The 19308-nt window shown below is 44.2% G+C and overlaps 1 protein-coding gene across 1 annotated transcript in view; it reads left to right on the top strand.

Moving 5' to 3' along the window:
• LOC124605228 overlaps nt 1–19308 on the top strand; it is a 304515-nt gene that overhangs the window by 272596 nt on the left and 12611 nt on the right. The window lies entirely within an intron of this gene.

Genomic DNA, 19308 nt, shown 5'->3' on the forward strand with positions numbered 1-19308 from the left:
CAAGCCCACACTCTGCTCATAGCTTCTGCCACATCAATCGAACACAACGCACTACAATTTACGACGTATCCGTATTACGAGAAAATACCCAAAACAGAAGAATGGAAGCCGACCTTGGGGAAGGTCAGTTTCGATTCCGGAGAAATGTAGGAACACATGAGGTGGTACTGACCCTACAACTTATCTTAGAAGATAGGTTAAGGAAAGGCAAACCTACATTTATAGGTTTTGTAGACTTAGAGAAAGCTTTTCACAGTCCTCTCTTTGAAATTCTGAAGGTGGCAATTACAAGCCATAGGGAGTGAAACGCTGTTTACAACTTGAACAGAAACCAGACGGAAGTTGTAAGAGTATAGGAGCCTGAAAGGGCAGCAGTGGTTGAGAAGGGAGTGAGACAGGGCTATAGTCTGTCCCCGATCTTATTCAATCTGAACCCTAAGCAAGCAGTAAATAAACAACAGAAAAATTTGGAGTAGGAACTAAAGCTCAAGGAGAAGAAATAAAAACTTTGAGGTTTTCTGCTAACATTGTAATTCTGTTAGAGACAGCAAGGGACTTACAGGAGCCGTTGAACGGAACGGACAGTGTCTTGAAAGGAGGATATAAGATGAAAATCAACTAAAGCAAAACAGTGATAATGGAATGCACTCGAATTAAATAAGGTGATGCTGAGGGAATCAGATTAGCAAACGATGCTCTGAGAGTATTAGATGAGTTTCGCTAGTCGGTAAGGAAAATAACTGATGATAGCAGAAGTAGAGAGGATATAAAAAGTAGACTGGCAATGGCAAGAGAAGCCTTTTTGTAGAAGAGAAATTTTTACCATCGAATATCGATTTAAGTGTTAGGAAGTCTTTTCTGAAAGTATTTTTATGGAGTATAGCCATCTATGGATGTGAAACCTGGACGATAAATAGTTTAGGCAGGAAGAGAACAGAAGCTTTCGAAATCTGGTGCTACAGGAGAATGCTGAAATTAGAGGGCTAGATCTCGTAACTAATGAGGAGGTACTGGATAGAATTGGGGAGAGAAGAAATTTGTGGCACCACTCGACTAGAAGAAGGAATCGGTTGGTAGGACACATTCTCAAACGTCATGGGATCACCAATGTGGTACTGGAAGTGTGGGGGGATAAAAGTCGTAAAGGGAGGGCAAGAGGTGAATACAGTGAGCCGATTCAAAAGGATGTAAGTTGCATTAGTCATTCGGAGATAAAGACGCTTGCATCAAACCAATCTGCACACTGAAGATCACAACAACAATAAATCCAAATTTTGTGCGCAAATAGTTACGAGTGCACTGAAATACCACTAGATATCTCCCCACGCATCATTGTTATTGTTGTCATTGAAACAAGCGTTCTGTTCATAGTGCTGTGGAATGTGGGGAAAAGAACGCAAATTGGCATTCATAAGAAGAAGAACAACACCAAAAATGCAACAGGAGCGTAATATGTAAGAAATTGTCCACGCAACCTGCCACTGATGATGCCTTGCAGAAAATAAAGGCGAAACGTGTATGGCACTAAAATTGTGTTTTATTCAGTTGCTGTCAGATGGTCCATAAGTAGAAATTATCAATATACCGTGATAGGTTTAAGTAGTTCTAAGCTCTAGGGGACTGATGACCTCAGAAGTTAAGTCCCATAGTGCTCAGAGCCATTTGAACCATAATCTGACAGTTAGATAATATTCAGCTCTCCCGGCATTTGCTTTCTTTTAAATTGGAATTATTAGATTCTTTTTTTAAGTCTGAGAGTATTTCACCTGTCTCGTATGTCTCGTACACCATTTGGAATAGTTTTGTCGACGCTGCTAACCTCGCCGTTGAGCGCCCATAGGCGTCAGTTTTGTCGTGGCTGACTCTCCCAAGAATATCAACAGTTATGATGGAATATCGTCTTCTCCAGAACCCTTGTGTCGGCTTAGCTCTTTCAGAGCTCTATCAGATTCTTCTCGTAGTATCAAATCTCCCACCTCATCTTCATCAACTTCCTCTTCCCTTTCTATGAGACTGCCTTCAGGTTAAAACGTCTCTCACTATATTTCTGCAATCTCTCAGCTTTCCCTTCTTTGCTTAGTACTGGTTTCCCATCCAAGCTCTTGATGTTCATACAGCTGTTTCTCCTTTCTCCAAAGGCCTCTTTAATTTTCCTATTGTGGCATTAGCTTTCCTCTAGTTATACATGTTTCTACAGACTTACATTTGTCCTCTAGCCATTCTTGTTTAGCCATTTTGCATTTCCTGTCAATCTCATTTTCTAGACATTTGTATTCGCTTTCGCCAGCTTCATTTCTGAAGTTTTGTATTTTCACCTTCTTCAGTTCAATTCAACATCTCCTATCCAAATACACTCCTGGAAATTGAAATAAGAACACCGTGAATTCATTGTCCCAGGAAGGGGAAACTTTATTGACACATTCCTGGGGTCAGATACATCACATGATCACACTGACAGAACCACAGGCACATAGACACAGGCAACAGAGCATGCACAATGTCGGCACTAGTACAGTGTATATCCACCTTTCGCAGCAATGCAGGCTGCTATTCTCCCATGGAGACGATCGTAGAGATGCTGGATGTAGTCCTGTGGAACGGCTTGCCATGCCATTTCCACCTGGCGCCTCAGTTGGACCAGCGTTCGTGCTGGACGTGCAGACCGCGTGAGACGACGCTTCATCCAGTCCCAAACATGCTCAATGGGGGACAGATCCGGAGATCTTGCTGGCCAGGGTAGTTGACTTACACCTTCTAGAGCACGTTGGGTGGCACGGGATACATGCGGACGTGCATTGTCCTGTTGGAACAGCAAGTTCCCTTGCCGGTATAGGAATGGTAGAACGATGGGTTCGATGACGGTTTGGATGTACCGTGCACTATTCAGTGTCCCCTCGACGATCACCAGTGGTGTACGGCCAGTGTAGGAGATCGCTCCCCACACCATGATGCCGGGTGTTGGCCCTGTGTGCCTCGGTCGTATGCAGTCCTGATTGTGGCGCTCACCTGCACGGCGCCAAACACGCATATGACCATCATTGGCACCAAGGCAGAAGCGACTCTCATCGCTGAAGACGACACGTCTCCATTCGTCCCTCCATTCACGCCCGTCGCGACACCACTGGAGGCGGGCTGCAAGATGTTGGGGCCTGAGCGGAAGACGGCCTAACGGTGTGCGGGACCGTAGCCCAGCTTCATGGAGACGGTTGCGAATGGTCCTCGCCGATACCCCAGGAGCAACAGTATCCCTAATTTGCTGGGAAGTGGCGGTGCGGTCCCCTACGGCACTGCGTAGGATCCTACGGTCTTGGCGTGCATCCGTGCGTCGCTGCGGTCCGGTCCCAGGTCGACGGGCACGTGCACCTTCCGCCGACCACTGGCGACAACATCGATGTACTGTGGAGACCTCACGCCCCACGTGTTGAGCAATTCGGCGGTACGTCCACCCGGCCTCCCGCATGCCCACTATACGCCCTCGCTCAAAGTCCGTCAACTGCACATACGGTTCACGTCCACGCTGTCGCGGCATGCTACCAGTGTTAAAGACTGCGATGGAGCTCCGTATGCCACGGCAAACTGGCTGACACTGACGGTGGCGGTGCACAAATGCTGCGCAGCTAGCGCCATTCGACGCCCAACACCGCGGTTCCTGGTGTGTCCGCTGTGTCGTGCGTGTGATCAGTGCTTGTACAGCCCTCTCGCAGTGTCCGGAGCAAGTATGGTGGGTCTGACACACCGGTGTCAATGTGTTCTTTTTTTCATTTCCAGGAGTGTATTTCCAATAGCTGCTTTCTTTTTGCCAATTTCATCGTTTCCTGCCCTCACTATTTTATCTCTTAGGGCTACCCATTCGTCAACTACTGTATTCCTTTCCCCTGTTTGTCTGTCGTTGACTAATGCTCCCGCTGAAACTCTGATAGATCTCTGGTTCTTTCGACTTGTCCATTTCCCATCTCCTCAATTTCCTACCTTTTTGCGAATTCATCTGTTTTAATCTATAGCTCATAAACAATAAATTATGGTCAGAGTCCATGGGAAAATCTGTTTCCGAAATCTCTGTCTCATCCTCGTACAATCAATCTGAAATCTTTGAGTGTCACCACTTCTCTTCAACGTATACAACATTCTTTCAGGATTCTTAAACTAAGTCTTAGCGATGATTAAATTATGCTCTGTGTAAAATTCTGCCAGGTGGCTTCCTCTTTTATTTATTTCCCCCAGTTCATGTTCTCCTACTACTTTTCCTTCTCTTCCTGCTAGCGAGTTCCAATCAAACATCACAATTAAATTTTCCTCATCCTTAACTATCTGCATAATTTCCTTTCTCCACAGCATTCATTTTTTTTCAATCTCTTCATCACCTGTGGAGCTCGTTGGCACATAAATTTGTATTACTGTGGTGGGTGATGGCTTTAAGTCTATCTTGGCTACGATAACTTGTTCACCATGCTGCTCATAGAAGCTTACCAGCATTCCATTTTTCTTGTTCATTATCACACCTACTCCTGCATTACCTCTATTTGATTTTGTGTGTATAGCCCCCTACTCACATGACCAGAAGTCCTGTTCATCTTGCCACCGAACTTCGCTTATCCTAGAGCATACAACGCGTGTTTCATAATTTATGTTACACACTTCTAGAGATTGTGGAGAGGACTTAGTACATCAAGTTTTGCATAGGAAACAATGTCTGGAAACGTCGTCCGACGCCACTACAGATAGTTGAAGTTACATGTCCCGCCGCCTTTAAATGTATGTGTATAAATGGTGATCCCGTGATGGTGTCACAAGCTTTCAAAATGACGGAGAAGGATAAATGTATCAGTTTCAGGCATGGGTCCCAGCACCGCAAACGAACGAGTCGAAAGTTATAAGCGAAACCGTTCTGATAACTCTGACAGTGTAATACATGTACCGGCACTGTCATTGCTCAGACTGTATGGTAGGAAATCCTCAGGTGTGGTAATATGGACCAAAGCAAGCAAAAAACGTCTGGTAAACATGGACTCCAAAAAGCATACCTTAAGCGCTATGAGCACGTGTTAAATAGAAGAGATGTGTTTCACACTAGCGAAGATTAACAAGTGCTCATAGCTCCTCAGGATTCAATTTAGAACCCATGTTTACTATACATTTTTTCTTCTCTTGGTTCACACAACCACCTCTGAAAGTTGCATGCCCTACATTCCTAGCAACGGAAGTACCGATACATGTATTCGCTGTCGGAGAGGTCAAAATGATTCGATTCGAAACTTCCTGGCAGATTAAAATTGTGTGCGGGATCGAGACTGAACTCGGGACCTTTGCAGGAGAGCTTCTGTGAAGTTTGGAAAGTAGGAGACGAGGCACTGGTAGAATTGAAGCTGTGAGGACGGGTCGTGAGTCGTGCTTGGGTAGCTCAGATGATAGAGCACTTGCCCACGAAAGGCAAGCGTCTCGAGTTCGAGTCTCCGTCCGGCACATAGTTTTAATCTTCCAGGAAGTTTCATATCAGCGCATGTTCCGCTGAAGAGTGAAAATTTCATGTTGGAACTTTCGATTCATTTTTTTCTGAACCAGGGACCCTTACCTCAAATTGATTAATTTATCCTTCTCCACCATCCTTGAAAGGTTTAAACATCATCATGGATTCAACCGGAATACAAGATGAACTTTAATAAGACCGACAAACTCCAGGGACGGATTCCTGACTGGAAAAGGAGGAAAAATGTCTTATGAACGTGTGTTAAGAAATGGATAGTGTGCATGAAACGAGAACAAATCGTTCCGGAACACAGCACAGAGCTGCATCGCATCCACGTCACAAGTGTTGCAAGTGGTCTTCATGGGATGCAGTGCACGCGTTCATACGTCACATCATGGATTGCCGCACTCTTTTACAGCGCCATAGGCCTCGTGAACACGCTGTGGAAGGGTCCACACACCAGGGACTAGTTCATCATACATGACGCTTTTCAGATTTCGCCAGCGGTAAAAATTCTGGGGGTTTAAGTCCAGTGATCTAGCAGGTTATGCTAAAGGGCCTCCCCGTCCTATCCAATGTCCGGGGAAGATGTTTTTGAGGTGTCGGCAAAATTAACGCGGAACTGGGGTGGTGCTCCATTATGCAGAAACCACATAACCTGTCGTATTGCCAAAGACGCATTCTCAATTAGCCCGGGCAGAGAATTCCGCAGTAAGTCCAGGTACGATCCTCCGTCGACGCATTGTGGAAAACAACCGTTCCAGGTACGTGGTCGCCAAGAATTCTTGCCGACACACTGATGCAGGACCGATGCTGATGAGACACCTCAACCATTTCGCGAGGAATGTCTGTAGCCCATAGGCGACGATTACGCAAACTGATGATGCCAGTTCTGGTAAAGGTTGCTTTGTCGGTAGAAAAACTGACAATAGAAAACCCATAATTCTGATGCTCTGGTGCAAAAACCATCGACAAAATTCTTCTAGTAGAGGGAAATCCGCTGCTGATGATCCTTGCACTCGCAACAGGCGATAGGGATAGTAGCGGTTGTCATGCAGGATACACATAATCGTACTTAGTCTTACACCATGGAGCTTGTAATGAGTTCGTCTCAATATCCTGTGGAACCCGGTCCTCCAGTTCTGATGTAAGCACAGTCCACCGCCTCCCTGCACTTTCTTTTGTCTGAAAGGACCCATGATCACACAAACGCTCAAAATGGGCTTGAAATGTTGTGCGATGTGGTTGGTGTCTGTGAGGATACTTGTTTTGGTACAGCCGTGCTGCCTCTCGACCGTTTCCATCTGACTGGCAGTACACAAACACCATCTCGGCTCGATCCCGACATGAATACCAGACCATTCTGCTGCATATAGTACGCTGCGTCCATCACACAGCCTGCAACACACAAGGAACAAATGGCACGTGTTCAGAGGAACTTCCCTTCGTCAGCGACATCTACCGTGGCAACGATACAATTTCCGACACCTGCTCACAGGACGTTTTCTCAATCCATTTCCAGTCAAGAATCCGTTCCTGCAGTTTGTCGGTTTTATTAATGTTCACCCTGGGGTACAAACTTTCGCGGGCGCCGGCGCCTGTAACGGTGACGCTCTGTAGCGTCGTTGGATGATGGTTCCGGAAATGGGTTCCTGTATAAAACTTGATCTGCCAAGTGCCCTCTACAACCTCCAAAGTGTGCATCATGAATTGTGAAACACTATGTATACAAAAACAAGAGACTGGTCAACCAGCCGGAGTGGCCGAGCGGTTCTAGGCGCTTTAGTCTGGAACCATGCGGCCGCTACGGTTGCAGGTTCGAATCCTGCCTCGGGCATGGATGTGTGTGATGTCCTTAGGTTAGTTAGGTTTAATTAGTTCTAAGTTCTAGGGGACTGATGACCTCAGATGTTAAGTCCCATAGGCTCAGAGCCTGGTCAACGCAGCTGTAGCGGCCATGTTTCGTCCATACTGCGATGGAACGTACGAACGAACAATAGCGGAATGCAAAGTCCGCTGAAAGACGCCACTAAGACAAAGTCACGAAATCAAATTGCGAAAAATACGCTAGTAAACTTTTTTTGATCTATTGGGTCGTTCCTAGACTAATAATAAATCCCCCTAGAGCTATTTACGCTTACAGTATATGGAGTTCCTCCAGATAATGCAAAAACTATTTAGGGGCCTAGGTATCTCTGCCTGAAGCTTCTTCAGGTGACAACAAGAGCAATTACGATAAATTTATGTGAAAAAAAGGAAGGAACATTAGGGTTTGCCTGGGAAACGTAAAACTGGTTGCCGGACACGGATTCGAACGGGCATCCAACAGGGCATGTGTTCTATGTGCTCGGTCGGTTCAGATTTAAATGTTTCAGGTTTTTTCCACGTCAGGTTCAAAAAGACAAAAATGAAACATGCATTACGTCAGACAAAAAAATGTGATACAACCGACAGTTTCTGAAGTTGAACAAAGTGATTGAAAGCATAACAAAAAGCATTCGTATGAAGGTTTTTTTGCGGAATCATTCACAGTTTTAGGTTGAACGCCTTTCATGGGTAACTCTAGGAAAAAGATCTTGTAATTTTAAAATGTATTGCAGTAACGTAAGGGGAAAACAAATTAACCAAGAAGACTGCCACCATCCCATAATAAATGTTAATGTCTCAATTTAGACAATAAATCTACAGTTGTAACGAGTATGTAAAAGTCTATCAAGGCGATTTGTTCAGCAAAAAACCATCAAGAAGGCGCATATTTTCAGCGAACAATACTCCAGCTGCAAGCTAAAAACGCGAAAAAATGTGCTAACAATTTATCTTCGCGGTAATACCAAACCGTTGAGCCTGATGTGATGGATCGCGATAAAAATGAGATCGACATGATATATTCGGGCAACAGTGGAATAAAAAATGCCGGAATTTTACGTTGCTAACAAGAACTGGAAAATGAAGACCAGGTGGTCGTATGCTCGACATTTTAAAGAAATGTGGCGTGTCAAAATATCAGTGTTTGCAATACTTCGTGATGCGAATAGTGTTTACGGGAACAAGCTAAAACAGTCACTTGATACTTTGAGAGTTATTTTGAGTAAAGTAAAGAAGAAGCAAACAATTATCGTGACAAGCGTCCCTCACCGGTGTGACTTAATAGATTCTTCTTTTCTTCTTGCGTAGAAGCCGCGCTGGGTAGCCGCGTGGTCTAGGAGGCCTTGCCATGGTTCGCAGGGCTCCCCCATCCCTCCCCACCCCCCACCCGTCCGAGGCTGGAGTCCTCCCTCGGGCGTGTGTGTGTGTGTTGTGTTGTCCTGCTTAGCGGAAGCTAGTTTAAGTAGTATGTAAGCCTAGTGACCGATGACCTAAGCAGTTTGGTCCCATAGGGACTTACCGCAAATTTCCAGAATTTTTCTTGCGTAAAATAGTTTCAGAAGGCGGATGGTATCTACAGAAAGATCTGCTAGTCAGTTACAAATGCATTTTTCTGAGTGTTTTATATCTCTTCTATTTACTGCAGATGCTCACTGATTCCTTCTATTCGCATTCCGTGGAAATACGATCATAAAAAAATGCACTTTCACATCTGTTTGCACACCTAAAAGCACCACAATCTGGCACTATTTCAGAATATCTGCAGAACGAATGACAGATGGTCATATGTATGTGCTATAAGAATTATCGTGCTAACTTCAAAATCTTACTGGTTTCATCACAAATGTTTTCTTATTTCAACTTGAAGGGATAGTTCTCAGATAAAAGTACATATTTAAGATCATAGGCGTAAAATCTATACCAAAAACTGCCTTACCAAAAGAGCGAAGACATAGGGAGTGTGCAACAAATCCAGAAACAACTCATAAACATTGCATTCGTTTTCACAAGTCTAATTTTCAACATCGAGGAGCTCTTGTCGGGAACTAGGGACCGCCACATGGAAAGCTGTTAGCCAGGTACTCAGGGCAGGTCCCTCTACATTGTCTGCAACACGCCCGAGGCTCATAGAAATGCGTGATTAACGATTCTGATAGTCTCCTTGTTAGTTCTTACAATCTTTGCTCTTAAAAAACAAAATGTAGACGTCGTAACAGGACAGCAGGCGGAGTTTTTCATACCATTTTGCAGGTGAGAAACAGTCTAGAAAGCTTGTAAGGATGTTGAAGGGTAGGTTGTGCTGGGAAGTAATAGTTAAGAAGAAAATTCGAACGCTGCGCCGTTTCCGAGGTAATTAGCACTGAAGTTAGCCAATCAGATCGTTGCGCCCATATCCAAGCCGCCTGCGAGAGACAGTGTCGCCAAACGCGTTGTTCGTTTGGTTTCCTGAAACAGAATAAGAGAACGAAACAGAAATTGGACATGGGACGGTAGTAAGGATAGAAACCGAGCCACAGGCTGAGCAATCTCGGCCATAATTATATACGCTATGAGACTAATTGTATCTGGCGGGCGGCTTTGAGTTTGCGCGCGCAGCGGCTGATTCGCTGACTTCAGTGCTAATTAACTCGGGAACGACGCAACGTCCCGAATTCTTTTCATAGCAATTTTTTATCGGCACAACCTACACTGCAAAACCTTTACAGGCTTTTCTGACTGTTTCTAACCACCCTATATATTAGTAAAGCAAATGAACATATAATTGTGCCGGCCGCGGTGGACGAGCGGTTCTAGACGTTTCAGTCCGGAACTACGAGGCTGCTGCAGTCGCAGGTTCGAATCCTGCCTCGGGCATAGATGTGTGACTGTTTCTAACCACCCTATATATTAGTAAAGCAAATGAACATATAATTGTGCCGGCCGCGGTGGACGAGCGGTTCTAGACGTTTCAGTCCGGAACTACGAGGCTGCTGCAGTCGCAGGTTCGAATCCTGCCTCGGGCATAGATGTGTGTAATGTCCTTAGGTTACTTAAATTTAAGTAGTTCTAAGTTTAGAGGACTGATGACCTCAGATGTTAAGTCCCATAGCATTTAGAGCCATTTCAGCCATTTGAACAAATAATTATGAGTCGCTTGTACAGAAAGTAAGATCCGATCGGTCGTGAATTGGATACCACTGAAAAAATCAAAAATGTTTTATTTGCAACAGTTTGCTACAGCTTCAAGCTGCTTCTCTACGTAGTCGCCGTTCCGACTTCGCCTTTTTCGTAGCGTTGTACCAGTCTTCCAATACCCTCGTCGTCGAAAGCAACCGCCTGTGCTTCCCGCCACTTCTCTACGCTGGTCTGCAGTCCGTTGCCTGTGCCAAAATGTTATCTTCACAGCCAGCGGCTCACGTGAGCAGGGATGAACAACTGAGAGAGCCAAGTCCACGTTATATGGTAGACGATCCAACACTTCCCATCAAAAACGCTGTAGGGGCGCTCTCATTGCCCCTGCACTATACGGCCGAGAATTGTCACGAAGAAGGAAATGCACGAAATCAGGCGGAAGCTCGCAGCGGGCACCCACATTTGGCGGGAGACACTATTCTGCTAGGCATCTTTACGTGCTCACTGTGCGCTCGGAACTGAAAAGAGGGATGTTACGCGATCGACAGGTGTACTAGAAACGCTGCCCAATACATTTATTCAAAGCTTCATCGGATTTTCTCTTTGCTTTCTATTTCGCGACCTGTCAGATCTTACTTTCCGAATAGTCCCGTAATCTACTTTTTATTCACTGTTTGCATTTGTGTATGCTCTCACAATCCTGGATTCGCTTTCGTGTGACCGGGAATCTGTGGTTATCTACATCTACATCTACATCCATACTCCGCAAGCCACCTGACAGTGTGTGGTGGAGGGTACCTTGAGTACCTCTATCGGTTCTCCCTTCTATTCCAGTCTCGTATTGTTCGTGGAAAGAAGGATTGTTGGTATGCTTCTGTGTGGGCCCTAATCTCTCTGATTTTATCCTCATGGTCTCTTCGCGAGATATACGTAGGAGGGAGCAATATACTGCTTGACTCTTCGGTGAAGGTATGTTCTCGAAACTTTAACAAAAGCCCGTACCGAGCTACTGAGCGTCTCTCCTGCAGAGTCTTCCACTGGAGTTTATCTATCATCTCCGTAAAGCTTTCGCGATTACTAAATGATCCTGTAACGAAGCGCGCTGCTCTCCGTTGGATCTTCTCTATCTCTTCTATCAACCCTATCTGGTACGGATCCCACACTGCTGAGCAGTATTCAAGCAGTGGGCGAACAAGCGTACTGTAACCTACTTCCTCTGTTTTCGGATTGCATTTCCTTAGGATTCTTCCAATGAATCTCAGTCTGGCATCTGCTTTACCGACGATCAACTTTATATGATCATTCCATTTTAAATCACTCCTAATGCGTACTCCCAGATAATTTATGGAATTAACTGCTTCCAGTTGTTGACCCGCTATTTTGTAGCTAAATGATAAAGGATCTATCTTTCTATGTATTCGCAGCACATTACACTTGTCTACATTGAGATTCAATTGCCATTCCCTGCACCATGCGTCAATTCGCTGCAGATCCTCCTGCATTTCAGTACAATTTTCCATTGTTACAACCTCTCTATACTCCACAGCATCGTCTGCAAAAAGCCTCAGTGAACTTCCGATGTCATCCACAAGGTCATTTATGTATATTGTGAGTAGCAACGGCCCTACGACACTCCCCTGCGGCGCACCTGAAACCACTCTTACTTAGGAAGACTTCTCTCCATTGAGAATGACATGCTGCGTTCTGTTATGTAGGAACTCTTCAATCCAATCACACAATTGGTCTGATAGTCCATATGCTCTTACTCCATATAATCCATATGCTTGTCATCGAGACGGCTGTTTTGCCTGCTTCCCTCCCCCCTCCCCCCACCAGCACACCCACCCCTCCCACCTCAGACCCTTCAGCAGAGCCGCTGAGCGTAAACCACGATGGGTGATCACCTCGTTAAGCTGTTGGCTATTTATAGCGGGCCTGCTAGGAGCAGGGCTGCTGCATTCGTCCGCTTTCACCTTCTCTCGCGAACGCGGCCAGCGAAAGGCGTCCCGGTCACGCTTGTGACCCAGTGCTGGCCGCGCGCAGCCTCTGGTACGGCGCCAAGGCCGCTGATTCAGCCTGGCCCAGGACAGGGGGCAGTGGGCAAGGTCACCGCTGCCGCTCGCCTTGACCTTCGCGCCTGCCCCCACCGCCCTTAAAGCTGCACTGCGTGCCTCCGCCGTCACTCTAGCTGTCGCAATAGTTCGCTCCATACTCCTCCCTACTGAATGGTGAGCTCGACGCTGCAACTCTGCTCCCGTGCATTTCCGAGTTGCCCTACAATCCGTTCTACTGTACGTCTATGTACGCTGTTCGTTACTAAAATTGCAGCACTAGGAAAGACAGCAATTAGAGAGACTTTAATTACTGTTCATGTACAGGGTGGCGCAGGGGAACGGGAAATTTTGAACGTTACAGTTGGCACCACTGTAGCGCCGGCAGATGTTCGAAACTTTGCACAATTGATGTGAACGCATTGCCATTTAGTAATCATGGAGAATCTGACTGGTGCGGAACGTGCAGTAGCTGTGAGAGCAACAACCTTCAACATCGCAGCGCGTCAGCAATCGTTGGTTAGTATATTAAAAGACTAGAAACCCACCTCGATTGCAAAAAAGCACCTAGTGTTAACCTAGGTTTCGGCGTAGATAACTACACCTTCTTCAGAACAATAAACCCCACAAGTCCCTAAGGAGACCTTTATCAATGATTAAAAGAACACTATAGCTATACATTTATAAACGAAAAAAAAGGAAAACACAAAAAGTACATATGTACAAAGTATAAACCGTTACTTAACTCAATGGTGTAACCTCCACCTCACACCGGCCTATGTTCGATGGGCCATGACCCGCCATAAACTGCAGCTACAAATGGTCACTCACAAATGTTGAAGGTTTTTAATAAGCTGTGAGAGCGTTTTACAAAAATGGTGATAGTGCGACTGCCGCGCAGAGAACATTTCGACAGCATTACCAGCTTGGACGTCATGGACGTGTCCCATCTGCGCGTGCGATTACAACGTGGGTGCGTAATTTTGAAGAAACAGGATCTGCCTTGAAAAAGAAACCTCCAGGTGGCATTCCAACGGTACGTACCCCAGAGAACATTGCAGCTGCTAGAGCTGCAATCGAGAGAAGTCCTCGCCGCTCCGTTCGAGAGCATGCATCTTCGCTTGGGATTAAGCGACGAAGCTTACAAAGAATACTGCACGAATCAGACTTCCATCCCTATAAGTTGCAGATTGTGCAACACTTATATGAACGAGACACAGCGTCACATATGTAGTTTAGTAGCCAGATATTGGCTAAAATCAACGAGGACGCGAATTTCCTTGGTAACTTATGGATATCAGACGAAGCCCATTTCCACCTGAACGGATTCGTGAACAAACAGAATTTTCTTTATTGGGCACAGGACAATCCTTGTGAGTTTCACCAGCGACCACTACATAGCGCCAAGGTCACAATATGGTGTGCTGTATCATGTCATGGTGTTATCGGCCCTTATTGTTTTGAACGTGAGGATGGTAGTGCAGTGACAGTAGCATCCGCTCGATATGTTGAAATGCTTCAAACATTCTTTACACCGAGACTGTACGAGCTTAAACGTCGAAAACATGTGGTTTCAGGAGCACGGAGCCACGTCACACACTGCTCGACAATCGATGGCAGCAGTTCGTCAATTGTTTGGAAGACGCATTATTTCACATAACGATGACATTGCATAGCCTGCGAGATCCCCTGATCTTAGTGTGTGCGACTTCTTCCTGTGGGGACATCTTAAAGGCAAGGTGTACCGTACACGTCCTGCAACAATCCATGAAATGAAAGAGAACATTGAAAACGAAATCACTGCCATTCCCCAAGATTTGCTACACCGCGCATTCCAGTTTTCATAACAGGCTGTTGGAGTGTGAACGCCGCTTGGGAGCACATATTTCCATTGTCATCTTTAAAAAGCAAAAGGACACTTTTGGACATTTTGATTGTAAAGACATACTGAATAATGGCATACTGAGTACATTCACTTTCGTTAATAAATTACTAGTTTTATGAATTTGTTCATGGAAATGACGTTATTTCGAAATTTCCCGTTTCCCTGCGCCACCCTGTACAATCGGAATTATGATACATCCGCATTTACGTGAACATATCCGCATTTCCTGCGTTTAACATAGCATCCGCATATACCAGGTGATCAAAAAGTCAGTATAAATTTGAAAACTGAATAAATCACGGAATAATGTAGATAGAGAGGTACAAATTGACACACATGCTTGGGATGATATGGGGTTTTATTAGAACCAAAAAAAAAACAAAAGTTCAAAAATATCCGACAGGTGGCGCTTCATCTGATCAGAATAGCAATAATTAGCATAACAAAGTAAGACAAAGCAAAGACGATGTTCTTTACAGGAAATACTCGATATGTCCACCATCATTCCTCAACAACAGCTGTAGTCGAGGAATAATGTTGTGAACAGCACTGTAAAGCATGTCCGGAGTTATGGTGAGGCATTGGCGTCGGATGTTGTCTTTCAGCTTCCCTAGTGATGTCGGTCGATCACGACACACTTGCGACTTCAGGTAAACCCAAAGCCAATAATCGCACGGACTGAGGTCTGGGGACCTGGGAGGCCAAGCATGACGAAAGTGGCGGCTGAGCACACGATCATCACCAAACGACGCGCGCAAGAGATCTTTCACGCGTCTAGCAGTATGGTGGGGTGGAGCGCCATCCTGCATAAACATCGTACGTTCCATCAGGTGTTCATCAGCCAGGCTGGGAATGATGCGATTCTGTAACATATCGGCGTATCTCTCACCCTTCACGGTAGCAGTTACTGACGTTTTGCTGTCCAGCGCCATCTGTCGGACATTTTGTGGACTTCGTTTTTTTTTTTGTTCTAATTAAACCTCATGTCATTCCAAGCATGTGTGTCCATTTTTACCTCTCTATCTACATTATTCCGTGGTTTATTAAGTTTTCAAATTTATATTAACTTTTTGATCACCCGGTATTTTTAGAATTCTGCTAATGTCCGCATTTTTTAGATTTGACAATTGATGATCTTTTGATTTTTGTATGCATTTCATATCGTCAGTAGTTCATACGCTTTTTACTTCGGTTATTGAATTACACCATTTCTATCTGCTTGCATTCGATGTGTTATGCTAGTAAAGCCAACAATATCGATTTATACTGCTTATAACCAATGTTTCGATCTTTTCAGCTTAGAGATAGCTGTGATGTCTGTGTTCATTGGCTGACAGTTGACTCTAAAAGAGGCTAAAACGCTAAAATTTAATTTTAGACATTTCAATTGCAAAATGTTTCTCAAATATTTGTGTCGACAAAAGAAACTTTCAAATGTGTGTGAGTTCTTAAGGGACCAAACTGCTGAGGTGATCGGTCCCTTGACTTACACACTACTTAAACTAACCTAAACTAACTTATGCTAAGAACAACATACACACCTACGCCCGAGGGAGGACCCGAACTTCCGGCGAGAGGGGCCGCGCAATCAGTGACATGGCGCGTCAAACCGCGCGGTCACTCCGCGCGGCAGGAACTTTCAAATACAGTTTTTTACTATCACTCGAAAATACTTGCTCACCATACAGAGACACGAACTGGTAATTTTACTTGAATACTTTGTTTCACTTGAGGCGTTTTTGATGCTCTATACTGCACACATTTCCGACATCCTCGAGACTGAATAACACAATGAGACATTTGCTGCTGTCCATGGCAGTCCGGTGAGAAATATAAATGGGACATTGGCTCCAAAGTAATGTAGATATGTGTGACATTTTATTTTATTTTTTTCCATATGTAATATAGCAATTCGCAAACACAAAATTGAACTAATAATGTTCATTCGGCAGTCCTAAAAGGATTATCCTGGATCGCGATAGGAAAATGTCAGTGAATGTTTTACGGTAATGCTACATGGCCTCTGTTCTGGTACTGCGAACGGCTGAAAGCAAGGGGAAACTACAGCAATAATTTTTCCCGAGCGCATGCAGCTTTACTGTATCATTAAATGATGATGGCGTCCTCTTGGGTAAAATATTCCAGAGGTAAAATAGTCCCCCATTCGGATCTCCGGGCGGGGACTACTCAAGAGGACGTCATTATCAGGAGAAAGAAAACTGGCGTTCTACGAATCGGAGCGTGGAATGTCAGATCCCTTAATCGGGCAGGTAGGTTAGAAAATTTAAAAACGGAAATGGATAGGTTAAAGTTCGATATAGTGGGAATTAGTGAAGTTCGGTGGCAGGAGGAACAAGATTTCTGGTCAGGTGAATACAGGGTTATAAATACAAAATCAAATAGGGGTAATGCAGGAGTGGGTTTAACAATGAATAAAAAAATAGGTGTACGGGTAAATACTACAAACAGCATAGTGAACGCATTATTGTGGCCATGATAGGCACGAAGCCCACACCTACTACAGTAGCACAAGTTTATATGCCAACTAGCTCTGCAGATGACGAAGAAATTGATGAAATGTATGATGAGATAAAAGAAATTATTCAGGTAGTGAAGGGAGACGAATATTTAATAGTCATGGGTGACTGGAATTCATCAGTAGGAAAAGGGAGAGAAGGACGCATAGTAGGTGAATATGGATTGGGGCTAAGAAATGAAAGAGGAAGCCGCCTGGTAGAATTCTGCGCAGAGCATAACTTAATCATAGCTAATACTTGGTTTAAGAATCATAACAGAAGGTTGTATACATGGAGATACTAAAAGGTATCAAATAGATTATATAATGGTAAGACAGAGATTTAGGAACCAGGTTTTAAATTGTAAGACATTTCCAGGAGCAGATGTGGACTCTCACCACAATCTATCGGTTATGAACTGTAGATTAAAACTGAAGAAACTGCAAAAAGGTGGGAATTTAAGGAGATGGGACCTGGATAAACTGACTAAACCAGAGGTTGTACAGAGTTTCAGGGAGAGCATAAGGGAACAATTGACAGGAATGGGGGAAAGAAATACAGTAGAAGAAGAATGGGTAGCTTTGAGAAATGAAATAGTGAAGGTAGCAGAGGATCAAATAGGTAAAAAGACGAGGGCTAGTAGAAACCCTTGGGTAACAGAAGAAATATTGAATTTAATTGATGAAAGGAGAAAATATAAAAATGCAGGAATACAAACGTCTCAAAAATGAGATCGACAGGAAATGCAAAATGGCTAAGCAGGGATGGCTAGAGGACAAATGTAAGGATGTAGAGGGTTATCTCACTAGGGGTAAGATAGATACTGCCTACAGGAAAATTAAAGAGACCTTTGGAGAAAGGAGAACCACTTGCATGAATATCAAGAGCTCTGATGGAAACCCAGTTCTAAGCAAAGAAGGGAAAGCAGAAAGGTGGAAGGAGTATATAGAGGGCCTACACAAGGGCGATGTACTTGAGGACAATATTATGGAAATGGAAGAGGTTGTAGATGAAATGGGAGATATGATATTGCGTGAAGAGTTTGACAGAGCACTGAAAGACATGAGTCGAAACAAGGCCCCCGGAGTAGACAACATTCCATTAGAACTACTGACAACCTTGGGAGAGCCAGTCCTGACAAAACTCTACCATCTGGTGAGCAAGATGTATGAGACAGGCGAAATACCCTCAGACTTCAAGAAGAATATAATAATCCCAATCCCAAAGAAAGCAGGTTTTGACAGATGTGAAAATTACCGAACTATCAGTTTAATAAGCCACAGCTGCAAAATACTAACGCGAATTCTTTACAGACGAATGGAAAAACTGGTAGAAGCCGACCTCGGGGAAGATCAGTTTGGATTCCGTAGAAATGTTGGAACACGTGAGCCAATACTGACCCTACGACTTATCTTAGAAGAAAGATTAAGAAAAGGCAAATCTACAATTCTAGTATTTGTAGACTTAGAGAAAGCTTTTGACAATGTTGACTGAATACTCTCTTTCAAATTCTGAAGGTGGCAGGGGTAAAATACAGAGAGCGAAAGGCTATTTACAATTTGTACAGAAACCAGATGGCAGTCATAAGAGTCGAGGGGTATGAAAGGGAAGCAGTGATTGGGAAAGGAGTGAGACAGGGTTGTAACCTATCCCCGATGTTATTCAACCTGTATATTGAGCAAGCAATAAAGGAAACAAAAGAAAAATTCGGAGTAGGTATTAAAATCCATGGAGAAGCAATTAAAACTTTGAGGTTCGCCGATGACATTGTAATTCTGTCAGAGACAGCAAAGGACTTGGAAGAGCAGTTGAACGGAATGGACAGTGTCTTGAAAGGAGCGTATAAGATGAACATCGACAAAAGCAAAACGAGGATAATGGAATGTCGTCGAATTAAGTCGGGTGATGCTGAGGGAGTTAGATTAGGAAATGACACACTTAAAGTAGTAAAGGAGTTTTGCTATTTGGGGAGCAAAATAACTGATGATGGTCAAAGTAGAGAGGATATAAAATGTAGACTGGCAATGGCAAGGAAAGCGTTTCTTAAGAAGAGAAATTTGTTAACATCGAGTATAGATTTAAGTGTCAGGAAGTCGTTTCTGAAAGTATTTGTATGGAGTGTAGCCATGTATGGAAGTGAAACATGGACGATAAATAGCTTAGACAAGAAGAGAATAGGAGCTTTCGAAATGTGGTGTTACAGAAGAAAGCTGAAGATTAGATGAGTTGATCACATAACTAATGAGGAGGTATTGAATAGAATTGGGGAGAAGAGGAGCTTGTGGCACAACTTGACTAGAAGAAGGGATCGGTTGGTAGGACATGTTCTGAGACATCGAGGGATCACCAATTTAATATTGGAGGGCAGCGTGGAGGGTGAAAATCGTAGAGGGAGACCAAGAGATGAATACACTA

Source organism: Schistocerca americana, chromosome 3 (assembly GCF_021461395.2).
Source record: "Schistocerca americana isolate TAMUIC-IGC-003095 chromosome 3, iqSchAmer2.1, whole genome shotgun sequence".
Lineage (NCBI taxonomy): Eukaryota > Metazoa > Arthropoda > Insecta > Orthoptera > Acrididae > Schistocerca > Schistocerca americana.